This window comes from Varanus komodoensis, unplaced genomic scaffold, assembly GCF_004798865.1.
Source record: "Varanus komodoensis strain SLA01 unplaced genomic scaffold, ASM479886v1 scaffold1, whole genome shotgun sequence".
NCBI classification, from domain to species: Eukaryota; Metazoa; Chordata; class Lepidosauria; order Squamata; family Varanidae; genus Varanus; species Varanus komodoensis.
In genome coordinates this window covers 111,389,157-111,402,452 of record NW_025335268.1, presented here as the reverse complement: position 1 = coordinate 111,402,452, position 13,296 = coordinate 111,389,157, and the positions used below count along the sequence as shown (strand labels likewise).

Sequence of the window (13,296 nt, the reverse complement as noted above, 5' to 3'; positions counted from 1 at the left end):
CTGCTCACTTAACAGCTATCAAAAGGTGAACTGCCAAGGGAAAGCACATTGACCGTTGCTTTCTGGGCTACCACTAGTTTTACCGGTGGGTTGTGTGGATTCAATTGTTGCATATAGGTGCACATCAAAATATTATGGAATTAATGGTCAGACTGGTCTCTCAATAATCATTGAAATTTATAAGATTTCTGCTCATGGTTTTTCTAACTGTGCAACTTTCCTGTATCATGCTTTGTCAGTATTTAAGATCTTAGCATGTTGTGTTAGTATAAAATCCTTGAATCTGATTCATAAAGCTTGAACCACAGTCTAAGTATTAGAAAGTTTTCATTAAGAGTGACTAGGACATGTTATTAAAAGCTTTCTCCACATCTAAAAAGAATAATGCAGCTTTCTTCTTCTTCATCTTCTTCACCAATTCAATTGCATCAATTACAAAACAAATGTTATCTTTCATAAATCTTTTTGGGACAAATTCAGTCTGGTCTGTATGCATTTGTTTTTCCATACATTTTCTTAATCTGCCATTACTGAAGTAAAGAATTTGTAATCCACATTTAATAATGATATAGGTCAGTAGGAACGTGATGAAGTGGGATCATTGCCTTTTTTACGTGGGCTTCCTACCATGTTGGCAGTAATAGTTTCTCTTCTTTAATTTCATCCATTACTTGCTGCTGCAGTACTATAAATTTTTCCTCTAAGCACTTGTAATACATAGCAGTGAATCCATACAGACCAAGTGCTTTATCTTTTTTAAATATTTATTTATTTATTTATTTATTTATTTATTTATTTATTTATAAGACTTTTCTAGATCATCCCTTACCATGGTCTTGGAACAGTTTAACAATAAGACAATATAAAATAAAGTAAAACACAGCATTCTAATAAAATTTCCAACCAACAATAAAACCCCAATTGAAACAATCAAATGTTAAAACATTTGGAGAATAAAAATGTTTTAGCCTGGCACCAAAAAGAATAAAGTGATGGCACCAGGCAAACCTCTCTGGGGAGAGAATTCCACAAGTGGGGCACCACTGCAGAGAAGGCCCTCTAATGGCTTGTGATAGTTCTTCAGAAGTAATAGTATCATTCAGTATTTTCCTCTGCTCAGGGGTGAAGTTTTCAAGACATGTTTCTTTTATATACTGCTCCATTCCATCTTCTGAAGTTGGTATTTTTTAATATAAATTTGGAAAAAAAAACCAGTAAATTGGTCATGAATTTTCTTTTCAACACATGTTGTTTCATTGTCTTTTTTCATCCCTCTTATAAACCTTTCCATTTCTTTCTTAAGACAGTACACTAAATATCTTCCAGGTTTATTTGCATGTTCAAAGTGTTTTTGCTTTTAAAAAATTGACTTCTTTTGTATTTCTTCTGTCTCTTTCATGTCTAGTTGATTTCTTAATTGTCTGAGTTCAGTTAAGATTGATTTAAGATTGATTGTTCAGTTAGGATTGAAGTACTTTTTAATGGTGATCTTCTAGTATTTGAATTTGTTTCGGAAGTTTTTTATTTTGTTCTGATTTCTCTCTCTTTTTCTTAAACTTTGTTGCTAAAATATAAGCTTTACTCCTATTATAGAAGAAAAATGACAATAAAAACAAGTAAGGGAAACAGCCATCTCTCTCATCACACAGAAGCTTCAGCTGTATCAAGGTCAGGTTTCACTATCCATAATTCTTAGTTTCTTAAGTAAAGATATCAGACAACTTTGCAGCTGTTGAGGTCTAATTAAAGGTCAGATAAAGCATCACTAATCATCAGAAAGCTGTCCATTAAGTATTTGGGAATCTATCTTACAGTCAAGTGTACTACTTTGAAAGAAGACAATTACGATAAACTATTGAAGGATATTAAGGGTGATTTGGAAGAATGGGCCAATTTACAATTATCTTTGATGGGAAGAATAGCACTTGTTAAAATGAATATACTATCAAAGCTTTTGTTTTTATTTCAAATGATTCCTGTAAAAATTGATAAAAAATTTTTGATGATTTAAATGTTCAAATTTCAAAATTTATTTGGAGAAAGAAGAAACCAAGGATTAAATTAAAAATACTTCAGGAAGCTAAAAAGAATGGTGGTTTTGGTCTTCCTGACTGGGTGTTGTATTATCAAGCGTCTGTTTTAACTTGGCTAAAAGAATGGATAACTTTAAGAAATAAGAGAATTTTGTATCTTGAAGGTCATGATTTGCAAATGGGTTGGCATGCTTATATGTGGTATGAGAAGGCTAGGTCACATGGGTCTTTTTTAAGTCACTTTATTAGAAGATCATTAATGTCAGTGTGGGAAAAGTTAAAGCTAAAATTGTATAATAAACTATCAAGATGGCTTTCACCTATGGAACTTTTGTGTATCCAAATGCATTGAACTTTGAAGGGATCATAAGATATGATGATATTTTGGATAAGGATGGAGGCCTGAAATTAGATCAAGAAACACAAGAACAGGGATCTAATATCTCTTGGTTGCATAAGGTGCAGATGTAATCGAGATATGCTAAAGACTATAAAGCATGGGGGTTTTATAAGGACTTAACAGCATTTGATCAAGTGATGCTTAAATCAGATGAGAAATGATTAAAAGATTATATGATTTCTTACTTGACAGGAAAATAGAAGATGAACAGATTAAGGAAACTATGATAACATGGCCACAAAATTTTGGATATAATATTGAATTAGAAAAGTGGCAAAAGCTATGGGAGAGAAATATTAAGGTAATATTAGCAATTTCGTATTAAGAAAACTTATATAAAATGTTTTATAGATGGTATCTGTTGCCAAACCAATTAGCTAAGATGTTTCCAAATATGCCAAATGGATGTTGGAAATGTAAACATAAATTGGCTACTTTTTACCACATGTGGTGGACTTGCGACAATGTGAAAAAGAATTGGATTAAAATACATAAATGGCTTGAGGAAATGTTACAAAAACCCTTAGCTTTTAAACCTGAAGTTTTTTTATTAGGCCTTTTTTATTAGGCCAGAAGTTATTAGTAAACAAGAAATGTATTTGATGTTACATGTTATCACTGCGGTGAGGATTGCATGTGCTCAACATTGGAAAAGTGAGGAATTGCCCACCAATGAACTGATTCTAAAAAAGATTCAAGACTGTGCAGAAATGGATAGATTGACTTTATCACTGAAGGAGAAAGAAGATACTGACTTCTATCAAACTTGGGATTTTTTTTTTATTGGCTAGAGAAACAGGACTTGGCTTAGATTTAAAAGATGTTTTTCAGTTATTATAGATGGATTTGAATATGACTATAGTTAAAAAATATGAGTAGGGGGCTGACCCAGTACGTCCAATGTATTTGATGATTGATGTTTTTAGTGTTAGTGTAAAAATCTTAATAAAATTTAAAAAACAAACAAACATGTTTCAGTTTACCTTATCTGGCCATCTCAATGTAATCAGAATTATAGACTGAGAGTCTTCAAGCCCACCTGTCATTTGAAGAGGTAGAAACACTCTCAAAGATGATTTATAAACATCTAAATGAGATAAGGTACCAAGTACTGCAGAGTTGTTTTTCCTCCAGAAGACCATGGCATACCTGTTTCTGTGTACCAAAAGATTATTTTTTTGGCTTTGATGTTGCAGATTAACACAGTTACAGTGCTGGAATTGTAGTTCGGATCATATAATACAGAAATACCTTCTTGGATGATAAAGTGTTTTGTGAAATATTTGTTTCTTGCTAATGTTTATATCACCATGAAGATAATATCACTTTCTTCACCAACACAGAATCTTAAACACTAGCACTGGCTATGTTTGGGATACACCAGAAAGCTGATTGTATATGTGAGGATTTCATAAGTAGTCCTCTTCTTGCTGATCGTCCTGATCATTATGCAACTGCATAGAAGTGTTTTCACAGAATTAATCTTCAGTCACTTCTAAAATCCAAAGAAGACAATATTTCACTCAGGCAGCTCTGGTGACAACATGAATTCCAGGTAGATTAGTTGGTGTCACTTTAGCTTCACAAGACAATTTCCAGATACTTCCATAATGGATGTTAAATTTCATTAGGACATTCTAAGCTGAAATGTTTAAACCCTGAGAATCTGGAAGCAAATGCAGGTGGCTTTGGGGGGGGGGATGAGGGGCGTTCTGAGATGTTTAGCTTTATAGTGAAAATATATAAAGTAACAGAAAATTAATTATAATCCAAAAATCAAGGATTTACCTGTTCCAAGCACTGATACTGGGGGAGAAAAAAAAAGAAAACCTCTCAGTGACAATGTCTTCCTGTATCCTTGCTATATGATAAATATTCACTGGGAAATTAAACAGGCACATGGAAGAGCACAGTTAGCAATACAAATATCACTTAATAAATCCAGATATCTTTGTGGTCCCAATCATCCATGCTAATTAGATTATGTACATAATTCTAAGGACATCTAATACTTGAGGATAATCAAAAGTCACTGGATGAATCAATGCTCATTAATTTTAATGCCATAAGGGAGATTAATCTTACACACTAGAAAAATTCTTTAATAGTCATTCATTGGCTGAAAAAGAACCAGTGTGCCATAGTTAGAGAGCTGGGCTGAGATTCAGATTTTAATCTCCACTCAGCTATGAAGTCACTGTCATTTTGGCCAGTCACTGCTTCTCCTAACCTACCTCACAAGGTTGTTTTGAAGGTAAAATGGAGAAGAGGAAGAGAAGGATCAGCTATGCCACCTTGGGCTCCTTGGAGAAAAAGGCAGGATATAAATGCAATAAAGACGAGATATTGATGATGGGCCAAGGTCATCTCAAGCCCAACCTGAATTAGTGTCAGTATCCAACCCTAAAAGTGTCTGATCCTGCCTAATTTTGGAAGCTAAACAGGGTCAAGTCTGGTTAGAATCTGGATGGGTGACCTCAGTGTATGATTCTATGATTATTCTTGACAACCACCCACACAGCTTTGACTACAAGCAGTATAAAAATAACAAAACCAGCAACTACTACTACTACTACTACTGTTGTTGTTCCTAACTATAGCATGGTATAAGTTTCAAAGATGGTATTTCATACCAAGAAGCATAGAAGAACAAGAATGTATGCAATCATTCTATTATAGTACTACCCAATTTTTATAGAGTTATATAGTTATTAAAGAACTTAGAACTGATTAACCATATGTAAATTAATTGCTAGTTTGATTATATTTAGATTAAATCTATATACACTGTGTACTACCAAAATGTTATATCTAGGTGGCTTGTAATATATGAACAGAAGTGTTGATTTAACAAACAACATTCATTATTAGAAGGAAAGACTAATTTTTGACTGAACCAAAATAATAACCTCAAGGCCATTCAGTAAAATTTGCTGTATTTCTATTAAAATAGGTCTCACTGACCCATCAATTAATACTTTAAGCAGTAAATCAATAACACAAAATAATCTACTGCTTTATCTATAGATTAAACCAAGTAGTATCTGTTGTAGGAGATTGTTAAAAGGGACCAGCTAACATGATTCTATAAACAAATAAATAAACGCAAAATAGTAAAAATAGTAATAATAATAATAATTGCAGCCCTAAGATTCCCCCACCACCACTCATCCAAATTTAAATATGTATACCAGTGAATGCACACCTGTGCTTGTTTGTAGCCAGTAGACTTTCAATGATTTCTCAAAGGCCAGTTGGAGAGGAAAGAAAAAAAGTCACGTTCCACATAGAATGTCTTCGTGCTAGGGTTTGATTAGAAAGCAGCAAAGATAAACAGCAGTGGTGAAATAAGGAAGTTTAATTCTATTACCGTTGGCAGATGGACAAAGCTGAACACTGAAAAATATTTGACTCAGACCCTTCTCATTGGCTTGGATAGGAGGCCACCTTAGTTCAGAAGCTCAGGTACACAAAGTGCTTTGGCTCAGTTCTGAGACAGAGATTCAGCTTTCAGGATTCTCCAAGGTCTTTTCCAATGACAAAACTTTTTCCAATAAAAAATCAGTGTACCTGGGACACTAATTGTGGTGTAACCAAGATGGTAGAAAACTCTGTTATTGTCCATGGAAGACCTGCAAGGGCAGATGTTCATCCCTGTGGGTGAAGCCCCACCACTGATCATTGACAGGCAGGTTTCCAGTATTGTATGGCCCTTGGACTGCCTACTCAAGGACTAAAGGGTTGCACAGTATCTTTAGCAAATGCCTTTACTAGACATAGAAAATGTACATGTGATGTTTATGTATATTTTGGATGTGTTTATTGACTTAATTTTGTTTTTAGTATTTTAATAATCATTCCATTATTATTACATTATAACCCACTCCTGCTCTTTTGCTGGGATTATCTTGCAGATGAAAGGGTTTCATCTTTTACAAAATGAATTTCTTCTGCCTGTAGCCTCTTGAGTTGACTTGATTTTGTTTTTAAATGCATGCCTTGTCTTAATGTATTTATGTTTGCAATGTACCCAAAAGTAAAATTCATTTAATGCAATAGCATTTAATTCTGAATAGATATGAAAAGGATTGCACTGTCAGTGTGGCTAGTGTTTGGAGTTTTATTTGCTCTTCTCTTTTATTTCACTGATATTGAGTTTTATTGGGAATATTGTATTTTTTATTGTCAGTGTTGTTAGATGTGCTATGTAGTAAGAGGATATTGAAACATTGAAACAACTGAAACATTAAGTAGAAGGATTTGAGACCAATTATCAAGTGGATGAGACACACACACTTCAGATACTGTACTGGCTGTCATCTCTTCTCCTCCTCCCCACCCACTTTATATTACATAACCACAATGTATGTGGCAAACCAAGGTAATGGTTCACCATGAGGAATGGTTCTTCTGCATTCTCTTCTCATTGCAAGTCATCCATAGGAACACTTTCCAGTGGCTTCTATTTGTGCATTGGTATTACTTATTTCCCCATGATGGATGACAATACCTGCAAATTTAATCCAGTTCCACCAAAAATAGTATTTGCATGCAGAAGGCTGTAGGTTCAGTCCTCCATCTCTCTCATTAAGGGATGGAAAAACTCCTGCCTGAAAACTTGGAGAGCCACTGCCAATTAGTAACAAGAATATTTGGCTACATGGAACAAGGGCCTGATTAATGGAGCTCTTCATATGATAACAACAACCTATCAGATTAAAATTGGTCAACACAACAACAAAGCACAGGTTAACAGTTAAGTTGTTTGGCCTGTAAATAACCAAGCAGTCTAGGTTCAGATGTCATGAGCAGCAGGAATAGATCATGCGTTGCTAAATCAGTCATTGGTTGCTGTATAAAGTGAAAGATGTAAGCATACTGCAGGCGGAGCTCCCACTCATCCACAACAACCCATTGCTTTTTATATTGGTGGGTTATCATTGAGTGTGAGCCAGGTCCCTATCTTGCAGCTTCCTGTGTTCCTATCCTGATTGTGTTGCCTGATAGTCAGCTCTAGTATATTCTGCTGGCACCCCTAGGAAGACCAGTACAGTAGAATCTGCAGACTTTGCAATAAGTTCCTTCAGCTAATCAATTTCTATTGTCCAGTTAAAGCATAACTGAAAGCCACTGCAAATTCCTTTAATGTTCAGTTCCTTTATGCTAGAGTCCTGTTACTATGGAAACAAAATAGATTATTTCAGCTAGAAGCAACCTGAATGTCATCTAAATTATACAATGTTTTATGAGATACATCCCGCATTTTGAAATGAACTTACCTTTCAAAGCATTATTTGTACATACACATTCATTGCAGCACCAGCAGACCATGGCTGGGATGGCATGTTTCTTTCCCAGAAACCCATTTTGTGCATTGAACAGCAGCATTTTTTAACAGTTGACTTGTATAACAACTTTTTAAAGCCTTCATAGAATCATATAATAGTAGAGTTGCAAGGGGCCATCAAGGCCATTGAGTCCAACCCTCTGCTGTTGCAGGACACCAATTTACACCATCCCACTCAGATGGATGCCCAGTTTCTTTTTGAATGTCTCTAGCATGGGCAATAGCTTGAGCAAAAGTTACTTGAAGGACTGTCTTTGCCTTTACCAGTCAGCCATTGTTCTAAGGTCATCAATAATGATCCCTCCTACCCACTACCAAGGGTGTTTAGAATAGTATGTACACCAGAGAGGGCCTTTTTAGCAATGGTCCCCCTTTTCCTACTTCACCCTCAAAATTATGGCAGAGCACCATAGCAACAACGTAATTCATCCTACATACAATCACGGGGCTTATTTCTAAGTAGGTACTTTTTAAAGTAAACAGTAATGTATGATTTCATTGGTACTTTAAGCTAGATGGTTACAGATTTTCTAAGTACAGTTCCTTAAACTTTACTTATACTGTGTGAAAAGGAGAACAGGACCAGTCCCAGCTGAAATGGCTAATCATCAAGTGGACTAAGTGTAGGAGGGACAACAAATAAAATTGTAACTTGTTGCTAAATATATTATTAGGGGAGAATACAAAAAGGCAATTCCTGCAGCAAAGAGAAAGGGAAGGCCTAGATAGATAACAGAAGAAATGCATTAAAGTCAGGTAAGAAGCAAAGGTAACAGAAATAGGAATGGAATCCTGAATACAACTTTTCAGCAAGCATCACAATTATCACAGCTATCGTGCACAGACAAAAAGAACTATGAAAATGGCCAATGCAAAGAAACAGAAGAGAGCAACAAAAGAAGAAAAACAAAGATACCTCTTCCAGAAGAGCCAAGAAAACAGAAGGAAATTCAGACCTAGATTAGGAATGCTAAAAGACCAATAGCGGAACACACTAACTGACTAGGGTAAAAGAAAAAGAAGGCGGAAGCATTATATGGAAGAACTATGAAGACAGGATAAAACATGACAGACTTCTTTGAAGAAGAATACTCTGAGGAAGAACTGACAATATTAATAAGTGAAATGAAAGCATCTTTCAAAGCACTCAGAAGAAACAAGTCTCCCAGAGGAGATAGGACACCAGAAAAATTATTCTAGACTACAGAGACTGGATTGGTCCCAATCTGGACAAGAATCTCAACAAAAATAGAAAACCACGGAATGGCCCATAGACTGGAAGCATTTCAGTCCCTAACAGAGAAAATGCAAACAGCCATAAGCCTAGTGTACTAATCTCCCACGTGTCAGGATTCCAGATCTGCGTGGAATGACTAGGGTCCAGTGGAAGCATACAATCAAGCACTCAACAGTTTTATTTACAGCAAAAGGAAACCCCTAACACAACAGTGCCATAGGGTAGCAGTACAAAAAACTGTCTACAAGGAAAACAGAAACAGAACATGCACAAAGTGTTTTATGGGGTAAGAATCATACACAGGGCAGGGTAGAGAATGAGGTTCAGAATGGGTAAGAAGGTGAGAACAATGGGGAAGTGCAAAATCATAATACAGAAACGTTGAGAAATCATTATAGACATCAGGAAAAATATAACACACTGAAGGCTTGAGTAACAATCAGGAGTTACAGAATTCTAACAGGTTTCAGTGTATGCTTTTTTACAGTCAGAGATACAAAATTCCTTAAGACAAAGCATAAACTGGCCACCTACTTTATATTGCAAAGGAAGTGCAGCTGCCCCAGTCATAGGATAACAAGAGACATGTGCACATTTCAACAGATTAGAGAAAGATCCGATTTGTGGATTCAGGCTAGCTTTGTTTCAGTTCTCTTCCAGCTGGGCAATCAGGAGCTATCTGAGAGCAGGTGAATCATTCATATAATTTGGGTCTTTTTAACTTTTTCCAGAGCAGGGACTGGAAAGGAAAAACCCTGCAGTTGGTGGAGGGGGAAGGACAGGTGAGGCTCTCCATATAAAACTTTTATAACTTGTATTAGGGCAAGTCTAAATCATGCAAACAAAATCATATTCAAGGTGTTGAAACAAACATTTGTACCCTAGATGCCTGACATTCACACTGGATTCTAAAAAAAGAAGAAGAAGAAGAGGAATTTACAAGCATACATTGACTACTGGAGAATACCAAGGAATTTCAGAAGAGGATCAGTTTATGCTTTATGGATTACAGCAAAGCCATTGACTGTGTGGATCAAGAGAAGCTCTGTACGGTCCTGAAAAAAAATGGGGGCGCCATAGCACTTTATTGTTCTGATGCATGAGGAGTTAATGTTAGGAAAAAATATGGAGAAGCAGAATGGTTTCCTATAGGAAATGTCATTAGAAAAGGTTATTGTATCTCATTATCTTAAATCAGTATGCAGAGCATATCATAAGGAAAGCTTAATTAGGATCAGAAGAATAAGGAATGAAAATTGGCATTAATAATTTAAGATATGTAGATGATGCCATCTTACTGGCCAAAAGCAGCAATGAATGGAAATGATTCTTGATGAAAGTAAAGAAGAAAATGCAAAACCTGAACTAAAAATCAAGAATTACACAACTTTAAGATCAGCAATGAAGAAACTGAAAGAGTGAAAGATCATGCATACCTTAACTTAATCATCAGTTCAAAGGGAGACTGCAGCTGGAACATCAGAAAATAATGAGAGCTAGATGAAAGCTTGTGCGTAGCCTGAATGGCAGTATGACAAACAAGTAGGTCCTAGATTAAATTAAGCCAGAACTTTCTCTGGGAGCAAACAAGATGGAACTGAAATCGTACGTCAGGCACATCATGAGAAGGCAAGAGTCACTGGAGAAAACAATAAGCTAGCAAGAAGAAGAGGAAGGCCAACTATGAGATGGCTTGATCCCATAAAGGAAGTCACAGCCATGTGTTTAAAAGAGTTCAACAGGGCTGTCAAAGACAAAATGCTTTAGAAAGTATTCATTCATAGAGCTGCCATACATAGGAGATACCTGGAGGGCATGTAACAACAGCAACAAGTTGCCACTAGGCAGCCTACACAATACCTGCTCTAATTCAGTTATGTGGTTTGTGCCACTGAGCCTAACCCCCTGACTGGAGAGACCTTTGGTATTCCTTTGCTCCTTAAGCAGGCTTCCTAAGTCTGCCTTAACTGTTTACTTGGCAATCAACTTAAAAACTCTCCCTGCAGAGTCAATATCTTCTTGCCACATACTCCAGACACAATGCTCAGTTTTAGGCCATTCTGCCTGGCACCCCCAGACACTTTCCACGCACTGAGGCACAGTAGAACCACATCTGGCAGACAGGCACCAACACGCCATTCCAGCCTCCTCAGAATCAGCATTAGTGTTTTGGGCATGCACTCTAAATCAATAAAAATAAGTAGATTACTCTGATGCAGATCATATCATTGGGAATCAGTAAATAATATGCTTCTGGCAAAATGTGGTTATTGTCTCTTGAAAAATAAACTGGACCTGTCCATTTCCAGGCAAGATGTCTGTTTAGAAGCTTGCCATCTCCTCTTCTGCTCCTTTATCTATCTTAAAAACTGATTTCATTCATAATCCATTTCTTGTATAAGATGCAATATAAGTACTACCTGTGCATTTCCCTCCTTTACTGAGGACATTAGCTTTGACAGCCTTTCCTGTTCTGCTAATTTAATCCAATTAACATTAGGATGGAGCCCTTAGTCTAAATACTATTAGTGTTAGATTTTTACCTGAAAATGGTAGCAACACTGAGTTTATCATCACTCCTGAGAAACAGCATCCTTTGCTATTTTAGAAACTTGAATTTTAAATCAACAAATGATAACATTGAGCAAGTTGAATTCTAGCCTGTTACTGTAACCCAAACTTAGTAACATAGAGCACACTCTGGGAGTCTGGAAGTCATCAGTCACCCTTGAAAGATTTGGCAAGCATCCTTGAGAAGAACCAATAACAACACAATATTTAATGCACTGTTTTATAAATAATTATAGCCAAGCCCCTTAGCTTGGATCATTCACAACTGCCAGTAACCTTGTTTGCCATGAAGAAAATACTAACATTGGGTTAGATACAAACTAATGCTTGGCTGAAATCTACTTACATTTGAGGGATACAAGGGGTCTTTGTGGTTCCTTCTTTCCAACTGCAACCCTCTAGACTTCCTGAAAAGCAGCTCTGTAGGGCTTGGAGATCCTCCAGAGCATGACTGGGTTGGGGGTGGGGGGGTGTTATTGAAGATCATTTATCCATGTTCCAATCCCAGTGAATATATTTTACAGTGCAATCCTATGGCCCTGGAGAGCATCAAAGGGGCCATAGAATTTTTTGGATTCCCCCTATCAAGGACATAGATACTGCCATGAGCTCAGGAGGGGAAATTCAACATAGAATCCATCCCCCAACCCTCAGAAAAGCTCAGAGAGGCTGAAAATGCAGTGCTCCAGTGGCCAGGGAAGAGACAAGGAAAGGACAGTGTAGGACATACCAGGCTGGCTGTCGTCAAGCACAGCACATTCCCAGAGATAACAGCTCTTTGCTGTACCCATTGCTAGAGACCTGGCAGTCCAAAATATTTATTTCTATCCTACCTTCTTTCCTCAAAGCCTCCTGGTACATGTAGTTCCGATGCCACAAAATAACAGTTCAACAGTTTAACAGTCGTTTGTTCATTTTATAACTAGCTAAAACAAAACACTGCTAAGCAGAAGCAGAAAAAACTCTAAGCAGCTTCTCCCAGACACCATCTTTCCCTTATTCCAAGAGCTGTCAAAACACCCAAGGGATGGGTTGTAGGACATACCTGGCTGGCCAGCATTAAACACAGCAGGCTGGTCAGGTTCCCATATCAGTGAAACCAGAGTCAGCCACAAGGTAGGGATTAAGCAATCCCTTGCCAGGGCTCCAAGCCCAGCCTCCCAGGTAGCCCAGCCTCCCAGGCAAGCCTTGGAACTACCTGGATGCAAATGTGAACCAATCAGTGTCTGCAGCCAGAATTTCAAACCAATGAACCTCAGTCATTGCTACCTGGTCAGCAAGGGTATAAAAGGGAACTGCACCATGCATTCAGAGTCAATTGCCCTTTTGCTTTTGGTGAGTGCAACATTGTTATGGGGAAAGAAGGGTGGTTTTATTGGTGTTTCCCACTTTGTGAGCAGGAAACAACCTACCTCATTCATCACCTGGAGACATCAATCCCATTATTATACCACAACTGAAGTATTAAAAGGAAGGTAGTCCTTACACATGATGGGAATGAAACAGTTTGAGTCACCTACAAAATGGGGGCCTGAATGTATTCCATCCATAGAAGATCTGAAGATGTTTTCCAAGTATATTTTCATAAACTGTGTCCAGCTCATGATTCTGAATGCTTCTGTTCATACCTCTTTCAATATTTACTAAATAAATAACTTGCTGAACTTTATTTCAATGCACAAAGAAGGTTAATTTATTGACCTTCTGT

At 36.9% G+C, this 13,296-nt stretch overlaps 1 long non-coding RNA gene across 1 annotated transcript in view; it reads right to left on the bottom strand.

Annotated features, from left to right (window-relative positions):
- The window catches only part of LOC123028660, a 72,914-nt gene extending 59,618 nt beyond the window's left edge, over positions 1-13,296 (bottom strand). The window contains exon 1 of the long non-coding RNA XR_006415728.1: positions 11,935-13,296. This is a non-coding gene — a long non-coding RNA (uncharacterized LOC123028660). The remainder of the gene's footprint in view (positions 1-11,934) is intronic.